Source organism: Bactrocera dorsalis, chromosome 5, assembly GCF_023373825.1.
Source record: "Bactrocera dorsalis isolate Fly_Bdor chromosome 5, ASM2337382v1, whole genome shotgun sequence".
NCBI lineage: Eukaryota > Metazoa > Arthropoda > Insecta > Diptera > Tephritidae > Bactrocera > Bactrocera dorsalis.
In genome coordinates this window covers 26,115,836-26,138,528 of record NC_064307.1, presented here as the reverse complement: position 1 = coordinate 26,138,528, position 22,693 = coordinate 26,115,836, and the positions used below count along the sequence as shown (strand labels likewise).

Genomic DNA, 22,693 nt, shown 5'->3' with positions numbered 1-22,693 from the left:
AAACCACCAGCGTAGTAAGCAGTCAAACGAAGCGCACAAAATGTAGTCGCAAAGAGCGAGTGAGTGCGCACACGAAGTGAAGGCAGAGTAACATCGGTTTGTGTTACTGCCACCGGCCGTGACAAAGGTGCAGGCTTCTACCAATGCGAAGGTGCGAGTGGATACGCGATAAAATGGCTGTTGATTATTCTCAAAAGAGTAAAGAACCTAAATATAGAGGTGTGTACGTCTCACATATCTCACGATTATAAGGGCCTGTGTTGGAACTCACATAGAATGGCAGACAGACCGACTTCAGTTGTTGGGTACAAAAACACTAAACATATGTTGCCACCCCTAGTGCGAGTGCGATGATATGATATTATAATGAAACCACACGGAGACTAACTGTTAAGTGCGAATGAAAGCCAATGATTTTTTCGTATTGAAGGCAAGAAAAGTAGTTGATAAGAAACATACACACTGCTTCCAATGCTCAATCGTTTTTGTACTTAGTGATTGTGTATGGTAGAGAGTATTTGTACCGCTAAGGCATTCAACAAAGAGAAACCGCGAAATCACCCGCAAATATAAGCAAGTTGCGTAAAAGAGTATTTGCCATTCGTGCTCATTCACCATTTTCGTTGACACGTTAGACTGCGATAGCAGATACTTATGGGACAGTGCCAACCCAACAATGATGTCGTAGCGATGTGTTTACTGCACGAAATTCCAATGGAACGCCTACAAGAAATTACATACCAGATTTCCAATTGTTCAGTGCCACTACTCAGTCCATTTAGTAAATGAAAGTGAACAGCGATTAGCATTCCTTTTTCATATCAGCTTGTTGATAATGTTTAGACTTATTGACTCCCCTTTATTTCTAGCATATGCTAAAGTATTTGATTCCATTTCATAGCGTTTTGCGCAGGAAATCGCGTTGTAGTTCCAGAAATTCCATTCATGCTTTTGAATGCAACTTACACTTCCGTCCTGCAAGAATTCAAGTCAGCACATCCAGCTGGAACAGTCAGTATTTGTGTTAACTCCGTACCTGCGATTTCAAAACGGTGCGCGCGCCCCACAGCATGCTTTATCGTACATTTGCACACACGGCTCCAAAAACGCCTAAAATAACCGGTCGTGTTTTATGATTATGAGGCGGTAGTTTGTGTTTGTTGCGACAATCGTTGCACTTGGATTTAAACTGCCACAAACAATAAGTCAAAAACAGTGAAAATTAGTTACAGCAACCAGCAGAGTCTTACTGTTAGCTCATTAAACCTCTATATGGTTTAAATTTTGATTCAATAGCAGTAAAAATGTTTTCGGACTTCATACTAACAGTTATTTTGGCTTTATTTCAATATTGTTGCAATGATAAAGTACCTTCAAACATATACAAATCCTTGCTTTTAGATCAATGTAGCCGCCTACCGTTTAAAGCTTCATAAATATATATTTTTTGTTATTTTATGAAAATCCAAATCAATTAAAATTCAGAATAACGCGTTCAAATGTTTCATCTAACAGTAAAACTAGGCCAATACACCCTTCCTTGTGTGCCGACGGACATATTTCGTACACATACCTACAACTGGTTTGTATTTAGTTTCTACTATTAAACAAACACACTTGCATGCTTAGCAATCTAGTTTTTGCCAAAATTGCGCCAGTTTCAAAACATACTCAATGTCAGTGGTGACAAGTGGAATGAGTGAAATACCTACCGTTCAAATTTGCATGCAAATGGCAAATAAAATGAACGCTCAGAAGCGAGACAGCGAGGCGTACTGGGGTGGGGTGGCAAATACAGACAGACGAGCTACCACGTATCAGACGTTTGTGTAGACAGCCGACTGATCGTAACTGATATATTGAAAACACTCTTTGTTTTGCAGTGCCACTTAGCATGTCTATACGTTTCTACACATAAACACAGCTTTGATAAGTGCTGGCATGCAATCTCTGAAATGCCTATTTTGATCCTTAAACAATATTCAATAAATGCGCCTTCAAGTATTGGCATGCTTTAAATTTAGTATACCCTGAACAGGGTATGTTAAGTTTACCATGAAGTGTATAATACCTAAAAGGAAATGTCGGAGGCCCTATAAAGGATATAAATACATATGTATATAAATGATCAGCGTGACGAGCTGGATCGCATGAGCCAATATTGTCACCTAAAATGCAAAATAACGTAACATAATTTTTCATAAGTTTACAGGCAAAGGAAAAACGACATATTACTCATATTGAAGAAGAATTTGAGTTTTGGTTATAAAATGGTTATATATTGGTTAACTCTGTCACCTCCCTCTTGTTGAAACGAAAGTAGTTCTAAGACCTATTTTTGCACTCATTTCGCTATCTTCAAATACTCCACAGCTTATGTTCATTTCATTGTTTAATGAGCGAGTGCTCTCATTTTTTCTCATTCAGTACCAAAAATGGCAAATTTTATATATACATATGTATGTACATAAGTTTATGTATACATAATTCATATTTGTATACACTGCTGTACTATTTATCAAGCTTTAAATGTGAATATGAAATTTGTTTAGAACTTTTCAACTAGATTGAAAATGAATGCAGTAAAAATCACCGAGGTATGTGAGCAAGAGATTACATGGCATGATACTCAGTATAATTATTGTTCTAGAGTCGGTTTCAATTGGTTACTGACTGTATTATATGCATATATGTATGTATAATATATGTGCTCTTAGAAACTGATAATTCATATCGACAATTGTTGTTATTTTGTACAATATACACACCTAGATATACGCCTATATTTAAAATTGTTAATGCCTTGCATAAACTTTGCAAAATTTGGCCACGAACACACCGGTTACACATATCTATCAAACTAAACATGACTATCAAAAATTTTTATCATATACATATGTAATATGAACGCTATGTGCTTCGGGTTGTTTGTAAAAATGAACAGAGGGAAAGACTTCAATAAAGTCAAAAAGAGAATAATTGTACCTGAAAATTTTACAAAATTTTAGGAATTCATATAAATGCTAATATATGTGTATAAGGAGATCCCTTAAAGATTTGAATTTAAATAAAATTTTTGTTATAAATATAGAAAGGTGAAAAAACATGAACCTCGACTGCACCGAAGCTATAAAAACCTTCACAGCTTCAAGTTTTCTTATAAAAAATTTGTGATACTCAGTCAATTCATATGTTCTAAACAATTTGCCGTTGCCTTGGACAAAAATCCATACTTAATTTCGTGAAGACAGCTCGTCAAATAAAAAAGTTCTCCTTACAAGAATATGATTTTGATCATTCAGTTTGTATGGCTTATATGCTATAGTAGTCCGATAACAGTAGTTCCGAGCAAACGAGCAGCTTTTTAGCAGAAAAAAGGGATGCTAAAATTTCAGAATAATATCTCAAAAACTAAAGGACTTGTCGCATATATGCATACAGGCGGACGGACATAAATAAATCTACACAGCTCGTCACGCTGTTCACTTACTTGTGTATATATAAATAAATTACAAAGTTGCCGACGTTTCCTTGAAGTTTGCCATAAACTTCGTGGCAAACTTAATATGCGCTATTAAAGGTATAATGACAGGATAAATTCCGTACTAATTTCAAAATAGATGTGTGAGAGGATAACGACATAACAATTCTCTTAGCGAACCTTTAACATTACTTTTGTTTGATACAAAGCTAAAGCGATTAGCCAAAAACTCAGATTCCTTAGAATATCAATTTGATCAGTTTTAAGTCACCACACTGCCACCATACACCATTTTCCAACTACTTATGTTGAATAGAGTCAGTTAATGCAGTATTATGCATTTTTTTTTTTGTTGCAACACACTTCATATGCATTGAAATCAAACAACAAATGACAACTACCACCTTCAATGATTTTCCAGCTTTTGTTGTTTTTAATTCTTTCAAAGTAAGATAAACAGTTGACACGCTTACAAACATAATACAATTGACTGCTGTGGGTATTTTAGAAATAATACGTATGAGGAAAAAAATGGCAGTTTGCTCATCTCACAATCATTAACAATTCAAATATGATAATTACGCACATTTAAATAATATGATGGCATGATAATTTTTCGGGATACGGCAATCAAAGGAGCGCGCTAGCACTAACCCTTGTAGTTTTAACAGTGCGACTTAATAGTTAACAACACTTGGTGTGCGGTACAGAGCCTGCATATATTTAGAATTAACTGCTAATTTGATAGACAGGTCGAAATCCTGTTCCACAGCACTGCTGTGCATATTTACTTTGAGCTATGCTAACGCGCACGCGCCACAAAGCGCCAGAAAAAATTATGTTAATAATGCAAACAAACGAGCTGCAGACCGCATAAGAAAAAAATCGCTGCGTGGCAAGGACTTGTTGCATAATTATGCGTACTACTACTTGAAAAGCCACAAAACGCTAAAGCGCTGCTGCTCATAGTAAAAAATTCATGAATGAAAAATGCTGAAAAGCCGCAGCGTCGTGGCGTTGAACTCCTGTCGCTTTGATTCAATCGAAAGGTCTACTACGACCAGTCGCCAAAGCAGCAGCCGCTACGGCTGGAACAAAAAAGAAGCCGTCAATTTAGCAGTAGCTGTGGTGGCGTTGATGAGATGCCGGCGTGTTGATGGCGTTGATAATGAGCAAGATTAGCATTTTGCAATGTTTTTTGGCAACCACTTAAAGCACACTTGCATTAACAGCGGCACCTGAACGCCAGCTCCCGCGCCATTAGCATATTATTTCGTATGTTATAGTTGTTCCATGTGCAGGCGCGTTTGGTATCAATGCGGTGGTCATTTCGTTTCGCGTTTTTAATTGAGCAGATGAATGCAGAGTGTGCGCTCAATGTTGGTTATAAATAAATGTATATTTTTTATGAATATTTTATCTGTTTACCTACTTGTCTTCAATCAATTAACCGTTACTTGTATATCTTCTTTCGTTGCAGACATATAGAATTATAGAGACACGAGGGCAGTGTTTTGAGCAAAGCATGATTTTGAATAAGACTTATAAAAGGCTTAAGGAGTAATATAAAGTTAGAAGACCGAAAAAAAGCGAATTTTCCTGATTTTTTTCCGAGAAAACTTTTAAATGTATTGATCCAAAAATTTGTTCACATATTCGTATCTTTTAACTATATTTTAAGACTTAGTATTAGTAAAAATATTTATTTGGAAAGGAACTATAGTTCATCTCTGGGAGTTCCTCTCTACTATATCTCTGAACTGAATCCTCTGAAATTATAAAATCAAAGAGATTTCGTTAAAGTAATGTTAAGTCTAGTAACTAAAAGAAGGAATATGCAAAATACAATTTTTTGACAAAAATCTCAAAAAATAAATGCAATGCAATTTTCTGTGTGTATTCTTAAATATATGTATGTAAATTAAGAAAACAAATCGAATTTTTGAAAATTCTAACTGTATATAACCTCTAATTGTGGTATTTAAGTCTAGAAATTTTAAATGTTCAAGCAAATGTCTAAAAAATGAGTTTTCGAAATTCAAACTATTTTCGGTGATATCCATAGGAATTTTCCCTACCCGGCGTTCAAATTACCATAATTCGCAAACTTTAAACGCGTTTTTTAGAGAGTCTGTTTTATAAGCTTGTCAGTGTCTGAAAATATCCATATCACGAAACCGTCAACAAGTTTTTTTAAAATCCATATCCTCGAATTTGAATTTTTACTAATAAATACAGAAATAATTTTTTTCGCCATTTCGAGAATGAATTTTTCCCAACTTTTCCATACTTCCAGTCATTGCTATATTATTCTAGATTATTAATTTTTATTTGGGTTTCAGACTGTTGGGATGTTGGAAATCGTGGGCATGGTCACGTGTCAATTTTTTAGACCTCCCACTTTATTGGCTGCTTATATATATTTATTATATTTAAATTTATTGATTTCTTAGGAATCAGCACCGGTATCTATATTTGTTGCTCAAGCAAAATCGTGTATTAAAAAAAAAGAAAAAAAAATGTTTTTAAATTATTAAAATTCTTGAAACACCAATTAGTCGACCTGTTTTAATTGCGACGAATTCTTCATAAAATAAAATGTAAAGCAGAAATAATTATAACAGCGCAAACATAAGAAAGTAGCTATACCCGCACACCGCTAGCAGTTTGAACTCGTTTGACAACAACAATATAGAACTTTTTTCACTGCCAAAGAAGCGCCAACCAGTTCTCGATCTACATATGTATAAGCACACATGCATACATAGAACTTAATTGCTGTTTCTAGGCATTTGGTGCTCTCTCCGATGAAGTTGACTGAGTCCTTACGATTTTGCATGCCACACACTGTTTTAGTTCTACAGTAGATGGTTTGTTTGTATGTAATTTTCGGTTTTACAAGAAGAATGCAAAATACGTTAAGTAAAGCATAGTCGTTAAGGGCAGAGAGCATTTGTGCGCCAAAAAATAAGTAGAAAAGACAAGACAAATGTAGCTTCACCCCTTTTTTGCATTGAGGAGCATCAACTGCAAGCAGACACTAAATATCTGGCCGTTTTTATTCATTTAAGCCGCCCAACGATCGTTGTGACAGCACCCAAAGGCAAATTAGGCGCTAAAGAAGAGCTACGACACACCCTTAAGATGTTCAGTTGAGCAGCAAGCAGCAGAGGATGAAGGCGACGAAGAAGCCGCGGAAGCATGTGTTATGTGATTTTGCATTTTTTTAATTTGAATTTGCAAAACTGTTCGTTACTTTTACTTTCCTTCAATAAACACTCGCACTCGTTCGTAATGCTTTTACTTTCATACGGCTTACCTGTCCTGCCTTACCCTTCTGCCAATTGAGCCGCCTGTTAACAATTGCAATATGCAAATCAGTTGCCCCTTTTCGCAACGCTCCTTTAGTTTTGCAGTTTGCAAAATGACGTGACAGTAAAAAATAAATTTTAAAAAATTACTCGTCATATCAATGTATGCACATACATATGTACATATGTTGCTCGCTTTGCTTTGAAGGAAGTGAAAAGTGGCAACTTTGCGCCGCATTGAAAACATTGTACGCGTACATTACCGAAAAACACGGAATCTAATTTTTTATATCGATATTAGAACTTTAATGGGTTAAAAGGATGTTGTGCACATTGCTGCGCTGCATGCAAGGGGTTCCGAAGTTGGTCGTGGATGACATAAAAAATATGCAAATGAGATTGTTTTTGTGGCAATTTATCGTATCTACAGATAGGGCATCGTTGTGCTTGCGCAGATGCTGTCAAATTGACTCTGTATATGTACATCGGACGCATGCGTAAGGAATCGATAATCAATAAGCAGCGATTGCGCAATATGGTTGCGGCAATGATGCGACCAGGTGTGCCACGGGTGTCATATGTGCACATATAGACAATCGTAACTGGATATAAACTTCTAGTAATTGCTGCGCCTGCGAGTTGGCAATCAAGTCGTTGGCATAATTGGTTCGAAAACCGTTAATTTCGAACAAAACACACCTAAAATGGAAAAAGAAAGAATTGTTTGCTGTAAAGGCGAAATGTACAAACGTAAGTTTGCTTCTTGAATGAAAAAACCGACAAAGGACGAATGTGAGAAGTTTAACCAAAAGCTTAAATCGAGTATTAAGACTGCTGCAGTAAAAACAAAGGCGCATGGCTGATAGCGAACACAGTTAAAATGAAAGACTATCATAGAAAGTTCAATAAAGACACGCATTTTACTGACCCACAAGACGGTAATGTTTTTCCAGTAAGCATTTTGCGGTTAAAGGTAGATTTCTGAACTGAACTTGAACCTATAAACTCACCAAAAACATTACTCACAGAGAAATAACTTTAACTTAAGTGAAAGAATGTGCAGGATAAAAGTGTAATTGCTTTATAATAATAAAACACAAAGATAATAAAAATACAATTGGAAAATATGCACTGCAGCACTTATGCTTTTAAAATGCGCATGCGCACAAGTTAATGCAGCAAATAGCATGCATTACGTAAGAAGTAGACTATTTATGTGTGTTTTTTAACGGCGAAGCGAAAGTGCATTGTAGTCTACTTCGTAGCAATCGACAGCGTCTCGTTCACAGCAGTTTCGAGGCTTACAAATGTGAAAAACACCGAAATATCCCGACAAAAAACTTCGGAAAAAAGTGTCAGCTAGCGAGTTGGTTGCTCGAGTTCAAACTCGAAAGGGGTGCATATCATTAGCCCGTAAAGCCATAGCATGCAACCTAGTGCTGCTCTTTTATTTACATACCCACTCGCAAACACATAGTTGTAGGAAAATATATATTGCATAGCTATGTACCCTATACTTGTACGTACATATGTATGTATGTATGTGTGTTCAACTTTGACTTTGATGTAAACACATTTTCGTTTTTTATATCATTCAAATTTTATCCATTTTCCCATTCTTCGTATACACCTATGTAGTTTAAAGGTCGCTATGCCATTGTGACATCAAAGGCCATTTAACCCATTTTGTTCCCGTTTTTGTTCCTTTTCCTTCTGTATTCGATTTTAGGTTTGTTTGTGTGCGTTTTTAAATTTATTTATTTAATTGTTGGTAGTCTAAGTGTAATACTATAATAACAGTACTCGCCACTGAGCAGAGGAAATTCGAAAGTCACGCACAAATCAACTCATAAATTTGAACGGAAGTCGGCCTGCAAGCGGATGTGGGACAGGATCCATTCTCTCGCTGCCGCCAAAGCAGCCAAAGTACATTTCTATGTGTGATTATGTACCCTGATATTTGTGTAGATAAGCACAAAACTGTTGTTTTTATAATGTAACTTTACTACTCAACACCTACTGGAGATCTTGAAAGCCAATACATTTGCAAGCGATATATTTTTTATGATAATCAGCCACAAATTACACTAACTTCTTTTTTATTTCGCTTCTCAATTCTAGCATTCTTCTCATCGAAGGATATTTGTATGTATATATTCACACAAACGGAATGTGATTTAGCGCATAAGACTTCATTTATGCAGCAATGACACACATATTATATACCATATCTATACACATTGTGTATACATTAAATTATTAAACCTTCCTCTTATGAAGTAATAATTAAAATGTTATTTTTATACACTAAATACCTTAATAAATAAAAATCTCATTATTGTCTTTGCCTTGTTTGTGGTGAATTTCGTTTGGCTCTAGTTGGGACACAAACCAGCATTGGAAGGATATAGCGGTGAGTAAATATTTAACAACGAAGGGTTAATATATACAAGCCAATGTGAGTATACAACTGAATATTTCTCTTTGCACATAACATTCTCTTTTGCCTCACAAAAGGGAGGGTATCAAGCAAGCTGTTATCCTATGAGAACTTATATTTCTAACATAGCCACTGCGAATATTACCATCCAAAATAAATATAAATAAAACGTATTCCCCACATTTGCAAATGACTAACTAAAATAGAATTTAAATATGTGTTAATGTATCGGTGCCAGCAAAGCGTTTTCTACAGAAAGTTGCTGCAATCTCTTAATTAACATTGATATATCTTCCTAACCGCTGAAGCTAAATCAACCAAATTTGTTCAGAAGAAACATTTTTAGCACTTCTTTATATACAATTGTACTATGAAAATGAGTAAGAGTGGATAAAAACGGGTCAAAATATTTCCCCGCCCTCATATACATATGTAAGAAAATTTATAAAAATTATACAATTCATTTCGAATTTACGGTTGGCTTTATACCATATACCATATATCGGTCAATAGGTAAGATATCTTAACAACTAACATTCTGTAAGACACTGTTTTTGCAGAATGTTTGCTAATGATATTCCCCTATGTTAACGGAATGTTATTTCATTCAAAATTATCTCTTAATGATATTTATACTAACCTTCATTGATGTATACACCGGTAAATTAATTTTCTCTGAGATATTGTTAAGTTTCTTCTTGGTAGGTGAAGATTTATCGTATATAGTTTTAACTACAAAATATCCCTCATATTGTCAATACATAGTAGAACAAGCAAGTATGGTCGATTTAGAATTGAAGAAATTATGCTCATTCTAACTTTAGAAGACGTTTTTAATTAGAAACAAACATAAACTAAAAACCGACCAGTTGTAATGGCTTGGCGGAGAGAATCCTGTAAAGGTGTTACACCACTTCTGCTCTATGAAAAAGGAATTAAAAGTGGGGCAAAAGTCTACCTGGGGCATGGTAAAGCAGATAACCAATTCTCTCTTTTTAAATCTTGCTCCAGAACACAAAGCAAAATTCATCCAGTAGTGTCTTAAAAGCAATATTCCAGAATTTGAATCCATTGAATCCAGATTTGAATCCATTGGACTATAGTTTATGGTCAGAGTGAGAGAATATGCTCTATTATGCTGGACATACATAAATTTTCTCCTCTGTCCAAGTGAATGCCTAGGTAAGTGACATTATTTGCTTCTGGCCTTAGTGAATATGCAATATGCTTACACTTTCGGTCATTTACATTTATTCGCCAGTTAGCTAGCCGTTCTTTGACCAAAGCTAAAAGCTCCTCTAGTACCCTTGGCGCTATGATCGGTTGTGTCATCTGCAAAAATCGAAGTCAATACACAGTTGGAATGTCTGCTGTATATAAGATGTATACAATTGGGCATAGAATACTCCCCTAGGTACATCAGCCCTTATCGCTCATTGATCAGATATGAAATTAGGTACTTCAACAGTAAATAAGAAACCAATTCAGTACCAGCTTTTGAACGAAGCCCGAATTTGTGCAATGGAATTAGATTATTTTCATGGAGGAAAAGAGACATCTTTGATAGGAACACATTTTGGAATATTTTGGAAATTCAAGGTAAAAGGCTTATTGGACTATAAGAATACGGGTCTATAAATCATAATGATCTGCGACTTTTTTCATGAATTTAGAAAATATCCGAGACTGAAAGCTATGTTAAAAAGCAAGGAAAGTACTACTGCGGCAACATTTGATAGCTCTATTAGCATTTTTGAAACAATTTTATCATGTTCTGACTACTTTTTTAAAGTCATCGCTTTTATGATACTTTTAATATACAACTTTAAGTTACTAGGCGTGACTGACTCGTAGTCTACCGGCGGCAAATACAATATGTTTTGCCCTTTCCAAAGGGAATTATGTCATTTAAAAATGCTCAAAATCGACTAAGTGACTTTATATCAGATATATCTATCCATTAGCGTGTTATATTAAGGAAACATGTTCTTATGGTAAAAAAATGTGTAAAATCAGGTCTGCACAAAATGGGGTAAATATGCAAGAAATGTATGTATGTATTGGTTAATGAATAACTCTTAACAAAGTAGATAGTTATATTTTCTTTACTCAAAGTTCTGCACAGCAAGCAACTTTTTAGGCTTGAATATTTAAAGTCGCACACGGCTCAATGTGGAAAATATGGTGGCTAGAAGAGCAATTCCTAGCTTAATTCGACCAATCGAGCTTGCCAAAGGTAGAGGATGACAATGATGTGGTATTATTTTTCCCGTAACTCCACATTTATTCTTTGTCATTTTGGTCCAATCGGTTGGAAAGCAGTGGTAATAATTTTTTCGAATGGTAAGACTATCCTCCCGACGGCCACGAAACAACTCAGATACTCCTTCGAAATGTTGCGCTCATTGTCTGGAGTGAAGTGACGTAGTATCCATCGTGATGACAGCTTTCTTATGCCGCATATTTCGTGCAGGATGTGGCAGATAAGATCGTCTGTCAATAAGCTTTTGTCACCTTATTTACCGTATTAGCCGTTTTGGGGTCGCCTGGTGTGGTTTATCAAAAACAAACGTGCAATGACATTCGATTGAAAGAAACCATCATTTACAGCAAGCAAACACTTTCGAATTTCACTACGCCATTTATTTTCCGAAAACAGAAATCAAATCAACGACCTTACTACTGCTTTCCACGGAAAATTAACGGCCATAAATGCGGGTATACTGCATGAGAGTAAATTAATTTTACGATAGTAGCGCCATCAAGCGTTTGAGCTAAGACTTATCAGACCGCCCTCACATAAGCTAAACAAAAACCAAATTTGATTATAATCGATTCGTGTGCAAAATATTTATTATAAAGCTTCACATGAACTTTGAATCTTAAAACAAACGAAAATATATTTGCCTTGTATAGCTTCTTCAAGCATAAAAAAATTTAGAATGGCCAAAATGCCAAACCTTCTTCCGACGGTGTACTAAATTATATACACTTTATATATTTGACTTTTATTTATTAACATGGGAAAATGTAAATCTAAATGAGATAGTGTAAATGTTTGAAAACCTAACAACAAAAAATGAAACTCAAGGAGAGACCACACTAAGAATGCGGGTGAAAGCTTCAGTTAACTAAAAATACATTTTTGTATACAATATATATGTATATATACTATGTGTGTAAATTTATGTATATAAAGTAGTCTGAACGAGGCAAGTCAATAAAAAATTGATACTATGCGACAGGTACCTTGGAATCAGGCGCCTTTCACATGCCACTCAGTTGAAAGCGTAAGAAAGACAAAATTACAGATAAAGAGTTCAAATTGTAAACAAAAGATTAAAGCCATTGATTTCTAAATTTCGAATGCCTCTTTTAAATGTATGCTTTTGCATATGTGTTGGAGATAAATGTGTACCCTACCACACGCACCAATATCTATAAAAATGTTAACATTCACCCAATAGCGGCAAATTAACAAACATAATTAAAATACTTTTCCGCCCAGCCCTCTAATCCTTCACCGCGGCACTTCTGATTTTAGCCTCCTGCTGCTGTGCTCGTGTTTCCACTTCAACAAGTGAAGCTTCTTGCTCGACTACCTGGGCTCGGCGCGGCATAACACTGCTTTGATTTCGTAAATGCAGACAGACAGACTCTGTTTCTGACCACCAGCTTTTAGTCATATCCAAATGTCCAAACAGTCACTAGCAACACAACTTTTAGTTTTTGTTTTATTTCCTATTTAATAGTTAAAACTATTATAAAACCAGTAAGGGAGGACTAAGTTGGGTTTAACCGAACATTTTATACTCTCACAATATTTCTTCAGATAATGACAAAATTTTACATATACATACTTGTATTAAAAGCCAAGCATTCAACATGTATTATCCGAAGAAAGCGTTTGGACTAAAATCATATTTGACAGTACATATATTAACTGATATTGTATCAAAGACCCTCTTTGTTTCTTCACAATATTTTCTTTCGTATCCGAAATATTGATATTAGATAAATCCTACTTTAATGAAAAGAGAACTATGTGATATAAACTTAACCAACAGAAGCATAGGGACCATGAAAAAATCTACAAGAGCATCGAAAATGATTATAATAGGGACATAGGGCTTAGACCAATGTATATATTGTGACAAAAAAGCACCCACAACCTGCGACCTCTTCAACTAATGAAAAAAGTGAAAGATATGGTGCTTGAAAATCGTCAGGCAAGTGCTATGGAGTTGGCAGGACATCTCTCGCGACTGCTGGAATAATTTGTGTAGATATTTTGTTCACACGCGTTCTTGCTCGACTCGTCCCGATAAAGCCGAATTTTTTTCAAAAGGAGTACCGTAAACAAGAGAGCTGGACCCGCTTGATTGTGCGTATTCCGATCTCATATTCATGTAGAACATTATAAAACAAAATTCGCCAAAAAGTAAAGTATGAAAAGTGTTTCGAGAACTAGAAAAATCGTTGGTATAAGTGTATTACATCTGCTATCTGGTGGGGATTACTCTTAAGGCGTCCAAACAATTAGTGATGAATAATTAAATATGTTACATTTTAGTCAAACTCAGAATTAAACCACATTATATTTAAGAATAATACAAAGAGTTGAAAGTTTAATTGCGGCTACTTGGTTTCATTAACTTTAGACATTACAGAGCATACTAGAGAACATGTTTTCATATACTTCTAAAAAGATTATTCATTTATATTATTTTTCGGTACTCAGGTCCACATATTCGGTATCATTGGATTTTTTATGATCTGAATTAGTGGTTATATACCGATTTCACCCATTTTCATATTGTAAAATAAATGTTTTGTACCGAAATTATACTCTGTTGCAACATGTTTTGCGGGTATAAAAATTCAATTACGATTAAATAAAGTTCGAATCAGCGACATTTTTTATGAGCTGCCGTTTCTTGTTTTCTATTTTATTGTTTTTCTATTTCGTTGCTCATCTTTCGTCTTTGGCACATAGGGTTTGGGAGCTTCGATTGTTCCATCTTATTTCTTGATAATGATAGTTGCCCGCTGTTAGCATTTCTGGACGCGGCGCTAAGCTGTTGCAATTACAATAGCGTTGGAGCCAAAAGTCTTCGACATTGAAATAGTCTTCAAATGGTCTTAACTGTTTTTCCATGTTCGAGTGACAGAGCAGGGCTTTTTTTATTTTTGTATTTCGGTGTTTTTTTCTAATGATTTGAGCCATAAAATATATGTAATAAAATGATAACATTTGACAGCTATGATTTGAGTTGATTGCACAGTGTTCAGAATCAAAACTAACAGAAACACAATTTTGAAAGTCTCTTTAAATTGAAAAATTAAAAAAAAAAATTATTTAGTTGATTTTGAATTGTTCATAGAATATGTTACGAAACAAAGAAACGCCAAATAAAAAAATTAAATAAAAAACAAAAACACACGCAAAATTAAGTAGTTAAGGGCGATTAATTAGTTTTAAACCGTTTACTTTATTTTAAATAAAGTAAAAATATAATTCTGAAAGTCAGGTTTGTCGTTTTTTTAATAAATGTTGCACAAATTAACGAAATAGTTCACTGTACCTGAATATAAGTTGATAAACCACATAGTAAATTTGAAAAACTTGATTTAGTGAAATTAAAAAAAGATTATAAAAAGAAGTAAAACCTAACAACCATAAAACTTAATATTAAGCATTTAAATTTTTAGTTGCTTTCTTGCCGATATTCCAAAACTACAGCTTGGATATAAAATTATTAAAACGCCCTCCAACAGCTACGATAAATTATATGTATGTAAACAAATTAGTAAATAACACAGAAAAAAGCTAAAAGCTAGCGCAAGGCGTCGTGCGCATGTGTCCCAGATTTTTGAAGCCAGCAAAAGGTAACGTTTTATCAGCAAGTGGTCGCGTTGTCGGCTAAGTTATGCAGGCACCTGTTTTCAACTACTTGCCATGATACTAAAACGAGCTCAGCGCTATTTTGATGCTATCAGTACGAACGGCCGACGCACAACTTTCAATGAACGATAGTCGAAATTATTTCATTTCATTTTGGCTTTCTCAAATTTCATTTAAGTTGCACACAAGTTTATTACCAAAAAGCACATAGTACATGGTTTAATTCAATTTATGTACTAATCACGATTGGAAAGCCAGACAAGGCCTTGGCAGAGATGAATTGGGTGGTATGCGTTTCACGTTTCAATCGAAACAGCAAATTTAAAATGCGTGTGTTTTGTCTCAAAAAAATAAAAAATAAAAAAATGAAATGAAATGATACTCAAGGCCGCACCTTTCTAGCTTACAAACAACTTCATATTAACAACGAATATTAATATATCATATGTTTTCCTTTGAATTTTTATTTTTTCCTTGGTTACTGCTGACTTTGCGGCTGTCCATATTGCATACGAAATTCTTTCGAAGCATAATTTATTAGCATAAAGCCCTTCAATTAAAGCTTGGTACATTGACATTAAATTTCACCGATTTTCAAGTACAATACTATATGTGGCAATAAAAAGTCACGTAGTGATGAAAGCCACCAGCTCATCATTTTATGCAAAGTCAAGTAACTGAGTATATATTTGATAATTCTAAATGAATGTACTGTACCAATGGTAGACATCATGTAAACGGTTCAGATTATCTCTGGCATGGAAATTTCTCTTCTCAATTCATGGTTATGATCAACTATATGTACTGAATATTCGAAAACTTCTATTGCCCAAGTCATTGTGACTGGCGAAAAATATCTTTATAGGGGAGTTAACAATATTCTGTCACACATACAGGTACACATTTTTAATTAATCAATAAATTTTTTTAGAAGTAGAAGTATTTTTAGTATAAGACAGAAAATGTTTCCGTGTGCATTAATTTTGGATTCTCCACGGCAAGTTTTATTCCTGTGAAAGTACACGGGCCCGCATGAAAAAGCCCAGTCGTTGAGTCCAATTTTCAACAGTTTTCAAGCTTAAATCGGCCGAAACTGCTGCAATTTCACGTTCGATATTCGTACGAAGTTCATCAATCGTCGCTGGTTTGTTGGCATAAACCATAGACTTGACGTAGCCCCACAGGAAATAATGTTACGGCTTCAAATTGCACTACCGAGATGGCCATTTGACTGGGCCATTTCTTGAGATAACACGGCCACTAAACTTAGTTTTCAATAAATCGTTTGTAAATCGTTTGCGACATTCGCTGTGTGGTTTATGCCACCGTCCCTTTAGAACCTCACATTGTCCAAGTCCATATCATCCACTTCGGGCCAGAGATATTCGGTTATCATTGAGCGGTAGCGACTCCTATTCACAGTAACGTACCGGTCTTGATCATCACGTAAGAAGTACAGCCAGTAGACCCATAAACCACACCAAACCGTAATTTTTCAGGATGCAATGGTGCCTCATAGAGTACTTACGATTGTACTCAATGAAGCAATACTTGTTTCGGATTTGATCTTTTTGACAACTGTTACTTGATTTGTCAATTCAAGTATCGAAGCCGAACAACCATCAAGCGAGGCTTAAGTTCGGTGCACGAGATGGTCACTGATTTCAGATTTTCACAAAACCAATTTATTCAGCGATGAAACACACTTTTGGTTGAATGGATACATTAATAAAGAAAATTATCGTATTTGGAGTAATGGTAACCCACAAGCCATTGTTGAGACGCTGCCCAATCCTTAAAAAGTCACTGTTTGGTGTACTCTATAGGCAAAGAAATCATTGGTTCATATTTCTTCAAAAATTAAATCGGCCGTAATGTTACAGCCAATGGGGAATGCCATAGAGCCATTTTTCGTGACTGAATTAGAGGATGTTGATGTTGGGAATAGTGTTTATGGTCCTGTAACAACCAATTACGTGAAATTTCGATGTCGTGGATTTCGTTCAAGTAATTTTGATGTCAGTAAAGAAGAAGAAAGAAGTAAAGAAGAAGAAGAAGAAGAATTTTGATGTTAAATATGAAAAACGCTGACCAGGAGAAATCGCGGTGAGTTGACGCAAACAGTGACCAAGCCAGGATTTTCCATTAGGGAGGAATCATCTACTATAAGCAGATTTTCTTCAGCCAAACTCTTACTATGCACAAGTGCTTTCAATAATTGAACCGTCTGAAGAAAGCAATCGCCCAAAAGGCCTATAGGAGAGAATTGTATTTCCACAGGATAACGTCAGGCCATTGACCCACTTTTGGGGGAACATAGTGTTAAGGAATATAGTGACTGGTTCATAGAGTAATGTTGTATCAATAACATAAGCTGAATGATCCTTTTTTCTTCATGAAGCTGCTCATTCTAGGAACCGTTGATATCGAACAACTATGGCATACAGTTGCTAACTGACCGATCAACTAAAGTCCTTGTCAAGCTATCTTCATTAAATTTGGAATAGATTCTTATCCAAATGATTGCTCTAATCTCTGAACATATTGTTCAGATCGAATTACTATAGCTTATAGTTGGCATTAAGATCCCTTTCATGCTATAAAAAATGCACCTTTGAATGATAATATAGCTTCGAACTATATTAGTTTCGTTCATCTAATGGTTTATGAACCGATATTTATTGGCCACGCCATCCTTTAGGTGAATTCACATATCTCGGGACTTATCAAATTCGGTATATGACACTCTTCTGACATTGCTATGTTACAATGTGAAAATGAGCGAAATCGGGCTACAACCACGCCTATTTCCAATTTAACACAATTTTAACTTTTCATCTGATTCTTTAAATTTCCGGTATAGCATTAATATAACGATATTAAACTTTGCTTTTGAAGAATGTTACCTTATGAGCTAAATTTAACCCAGTCAATGAATATATAACTGAAATTTGGAGAATATACTTCTTTCTAATTTTGATAGTATCTCTGTGTATCAAAAATGGATTGAATCGGGCCAATACTTCCCTTGGCTCCATATACCTTATATAAAGATTTTCGAACTTCCGGGTGATTTTGTATCACACATATCGGCCAATAAGTGAGTTACCTTAATAATGTTGAGAGAGCGCGATTTTCTAATAACGGTGCATTCTAAGCATAAAGAATGTATAAAATCGTGTAAAAACTTCCCCCAGACCCCATTTAACTAACAAGATTTATGTACCTGAAGGTATTACGCAAACTTTAATCCTTGTAAGAGAATAAAATGTTCGGTTACATTCGAACTTAACCTTTCCTTATGAAACAGTCGCCGGTTCCCTGAGAGGAAAATTTAACAATGTGTTAATCAATCGACATGTCATCGGTCTATCAACAAAATATTCAAAACTAATTATTATATCAGCTCTGAGTAAACGCTTTTGCCGATAGTAGTCACAAGTTCTATACTGGGAGATATACATACATACATACATACATAATTTGTTGCGTTTTCCGTTTATAAACTCCGAAATACGTAACACATTGCACTCATATGATTTTCAGAAATAAGCCCAACTTGATTTTGTTTTTTTTTTTTTGTCAAGTTCTAAACTAAATATATTTTTCGTTGCCGATTAATCAAAGTTCTCTCGGTATTGTAGCCTACAATTAAATTCCTTGCTACAATGATTTATATTTAGCTATAAATGTTACGGAAAATGCCGCAAACCATAGTTTCAAGTCGACGAAATTGTAATAACAACATATTAAGCTGGAAATCGTATAAATATCAATTGCGAATTGAAATTTTCAGCGATTATCTCATGGCTTATGCGCGCTGCATCGAATGTAAACCTATCGCAACGCCTCCAATGAAAGGGTACACTTCGTGCGTATACCCAGTTAACAAGCGAGGTGGCTGTGACGTTCGTAAATAAATAACAGAAAATAGAAAATAGTGCAGAGCGTTATTAAGGCTTTAAGTTATATTTTCAGATTCCTATTGGGAATTATTATTTGGGTGTTTTCGGTTTATTTCGGTTATAAAATCATATGTAAATGATTTATTACATAAATTAAGTTAGGTTAGCCTGGTAGGTCAATGAGCCAAGCATACAAGTAGAGTAGTTTTGGCCCTTTGCGATAACAGGTGGAGTTCAGTTACTAAGTCAATAAGAAGTAATCACCGTTTAGGATGCTTATGTTTGACACGAATTTCAACTCGTGTCAAATCTGTGGCCTCACTATCGATACCTCTTCCAGTGTAGATTTCATACCGTGGGACCACAGATGCTTACAGCGTAGACTCGCCAATGTGGAACAAGTGCACAATAAATGCCCCTTGTTTCCTTGGTGCCTTGCAGCCTTCTCGATATCTTAGTTCCATTCTGCGTGTGTCACCTTAATTTACTACCTAAGTAGTTATTAAATGTGCCATTTTAAAAGGATACTAGTGTATATTTTCAATGTTTTTCAAGAGCCTTGTATTGTGTCAGCATTAAAATAATAGTAATCTACTAAAAGCAAACTGAAACCAATAAAAATAAAGAGGTTGCGGTCAAGAGAAGTACCAGTGTATCATTAGGATGAAAAATAGCAACTAACTCGAAAAAAATCCGAAGTACGAGTTTTCATTTGAATACTTTAGTACTTTCAAGAAACTCATCTAGCCTTTCACTACTGCTCGCTGTGTTACCACATACAAGCAGGAATGATATTTTTGCAAGAGTAAATTGTTACTTCTTTATTGGCACCCTTCGGCAGTGGGTGGGCGCCATATAAGGTCATAAGCAAAAGTCAAGTGCACACATGTCTGAGTCTCTTGCTCACAGAAAGGCGTACTAATAAATGCTCGCTTAGCTTCGCAATATATTTCTGTACGATATGTACATATGTACGTTTATAAATGAAATTCTTTTAGCTGCGCGAAAATATATTTGCAATCCGGTCGATGTCAGACTTCGTAGCTGGTGTAAATTACTAAAAACAAAAGGAGGCGTGCCTGTCTATGAATCGATACGCTCGATAACACGATATCGTAACGTATGGTAACGTATGAAGTAGTGGATTTCTTCATAAGAATTTTTTATAGTAAGCCCTGTCAACAATGTGGCAATAATCATATTGAAATATTTTAGCGAATGAAAGACTTAAGACACATACTTGCGTCACTTTATCTTCGTAACAATGTTTTTCGCAACTGTAAAATACGTACTAAACGGTTAGTTTAGCCGGACAACTAAAAAATCATAGTTTTCTCATATTATTTTAGTGGAATGTTTAAATTTTTATTTTAAAACAATAATATATATTTAATACATTAGTATTAAGCGTAAAAAAGGTCAGTGTAGTGGATTGCACTTATATATTTTTTTATTTTAATTCATTTTAGATATTATGTCATTTTAGTTGCTAGGAATGTAAACAGTGATAACTTTTTTTTTATTTACATTAGAGAAATGATTTTTTATAGTTTTAGTTAAAGGAAATATTCATCTATATAATAACACAATCTTTTGTTTTTGTCAAACCTTCTTTGCTTTCTATAACGGCTTTTATACGCTCGGGCATTGAATTTATCAGTTTTTTTATTGTTACTGCTCTAATACCGTTATACCACGCCTCTTCGAGAATTCCATACAACTCTGCTAAATTCTTTGGTCTTTTCTGTGCTATCTAAGACTTCATTATAAACCAAAGGTTCTCAATGGGACTGAGATGCGGACTGTTACCAGGTCACCCCAAAGTCGAAACCCCGATTTGTGATAAATAATTATTCACCTTAAAGAAAAAAAAGGATAAGTATAAAATTTGTAAATAAAATTATAGCAATAAACTCTAGTTGTACAAAAAAATGGATACTTACTATTTTGGCATGAAGACAGGGCGCAGAGTCATCCTGGAAAATAAGGATATCCGCTCGTGAAAAGTGGTTTTCCATTGAAGGTATTAAATTTGTTTCAAGTATCTACTGATACTTATTCCCTTTGACGGTTCCTTCTATTAGGGCTAGTTGCCCAAGGCCTTAGTAGGAAAAGCAGCCCCAGACCATTCGGCTGCCTCCCTGCTTAACAGTTTTTGAACACATTCGTCCTTGAACCGCTCACCAGTTCTCCTTCTCACGCAGGACTGACCGTCGCGGAAAAAAAGGTTAAATTTGAACTCATCTGAGAAGATTGCTTTTCGCCAATCAAGTTGAATCCAATTTTGATATTCTTTTGCCCATCGCAAACGGGTTTGACGCATTTTTGAGGTTAAAAGTGGTTTTTTGAAGCCTTCGGTGAACAGTTCTTGCACTAACTTCCGTACCAACATTTTCAAATAACTCCATTATAATGTCCTCAACAGTTTTGAAGCGATCCCTCAAGCTGATACGTTCTATAACCCGATTTCCCTTAGAACTTGTCTTCTTCTTTGCTCCAGAGCCAGTTTTTCTCTTAAGAGACCTGGTTTCATCGAAATTTTTCAGAAATTCTCCAATGGAAGACTTGCTGAAGCCAACTCTATCACTAATTTCCCGAATGGTCAGATTTTCTTTTTGCAAAATCAAAATATTACTTTTTTGCAATTTAAACATTTTTTTTTTAAATTTGACATATTAAAGTTTTGACGAAGCACAAGCACGAAATAAATTTTGAAACTATTGAAAAAATACTAAAAGTTTTTATAAAACGTATACAGAGCACTAATTTATGTAAAAGAATAAACCTTTCCGCAGAAAATTATACTTGACGGTTACAATTGTGCTTTAAATACAAACCGACGGGTTGTCCGGATTTCACTAATGACCCGGACTATTTGATTTGAATCGAAAATCATCACATATCTACAATGTGCCTAGAGCCAGCCACATACTTATTGAGCCATCTTATATCAACTCCAGCCAATTCGGCGTGTACGTAAAAAGTACGGTAACGTATATGCTTCAACCTTAGTTTTTTGCGAGCTGGACAGTGGCGGAGAAAGTAGGGTAAATATTTCCACCTCATCATCCTTCCAGCAACATTTAGAAGTTGCGCCCACCAAACTCTTTTTTCTTAAAATATGAGTACCAATGCTCAGGATTTAGTTAGGATGCCTAACTTAGAGTTCAAGGGATCTTCTAGGTTCTATATTGGACAGAAGTCTTTCGCAACCCTCACATGTTCTGGTTGCAGACCAACGCTTACTGAGCTGGCGCGGGGCCCATATATCCAACGCCCGATTGCACGAAGACGAGAGAACACCTACTGATGGGCTTTGGATAAGGGCATGCTTCTTTGTTGCAAGCTCATCGGTTTTACAGTTTCCGTTGATTTCGCTGTGACCGGATATCCAGACAAGTTTAACATGGAAGTAGCGTATAGTAAGTTCGAATAGCAATTACCCGTCTGAAGAACAACAAAGCAACGAGGCCGATGAATTGCGGAAGAGCTATTCAAACACGGCGGCGAAGAACTGATAAGGAGCATGCATGAGCTTTTTTGTAGAATATGGTCGGACGAAGGCATGCTCGACGATTGGCATGTAAGTGCGCTCTGCCCAATCCACGAAAAGTAAGACTCCACAACTGCGCCAACTACCTTGGGATAAGC

At 35.4% G+C, this 22,693-nt stretch overlaps 1 long non-coding RNA gene across 1 annotated transcript; it reads left to right on the top strand.

The window, feature by feature from the left end:
* The first annotated feature begins 225 nt into the window (after positions 1–225).
* On the top strand, positions 226–6,771 carry LOC125778614 (uncharacterized). The gene is made up of 2 exons (XR_007422822.1): positions 226–1,582; positions 4,962–6,771. It is a non-coding gene; the product is annotated as an uncharacterized LOC125778614 (long non-coding RNA).
* The last annotated feature ends 15,922 nt before the right edge of the window (positions 6,772–22,693 follow it).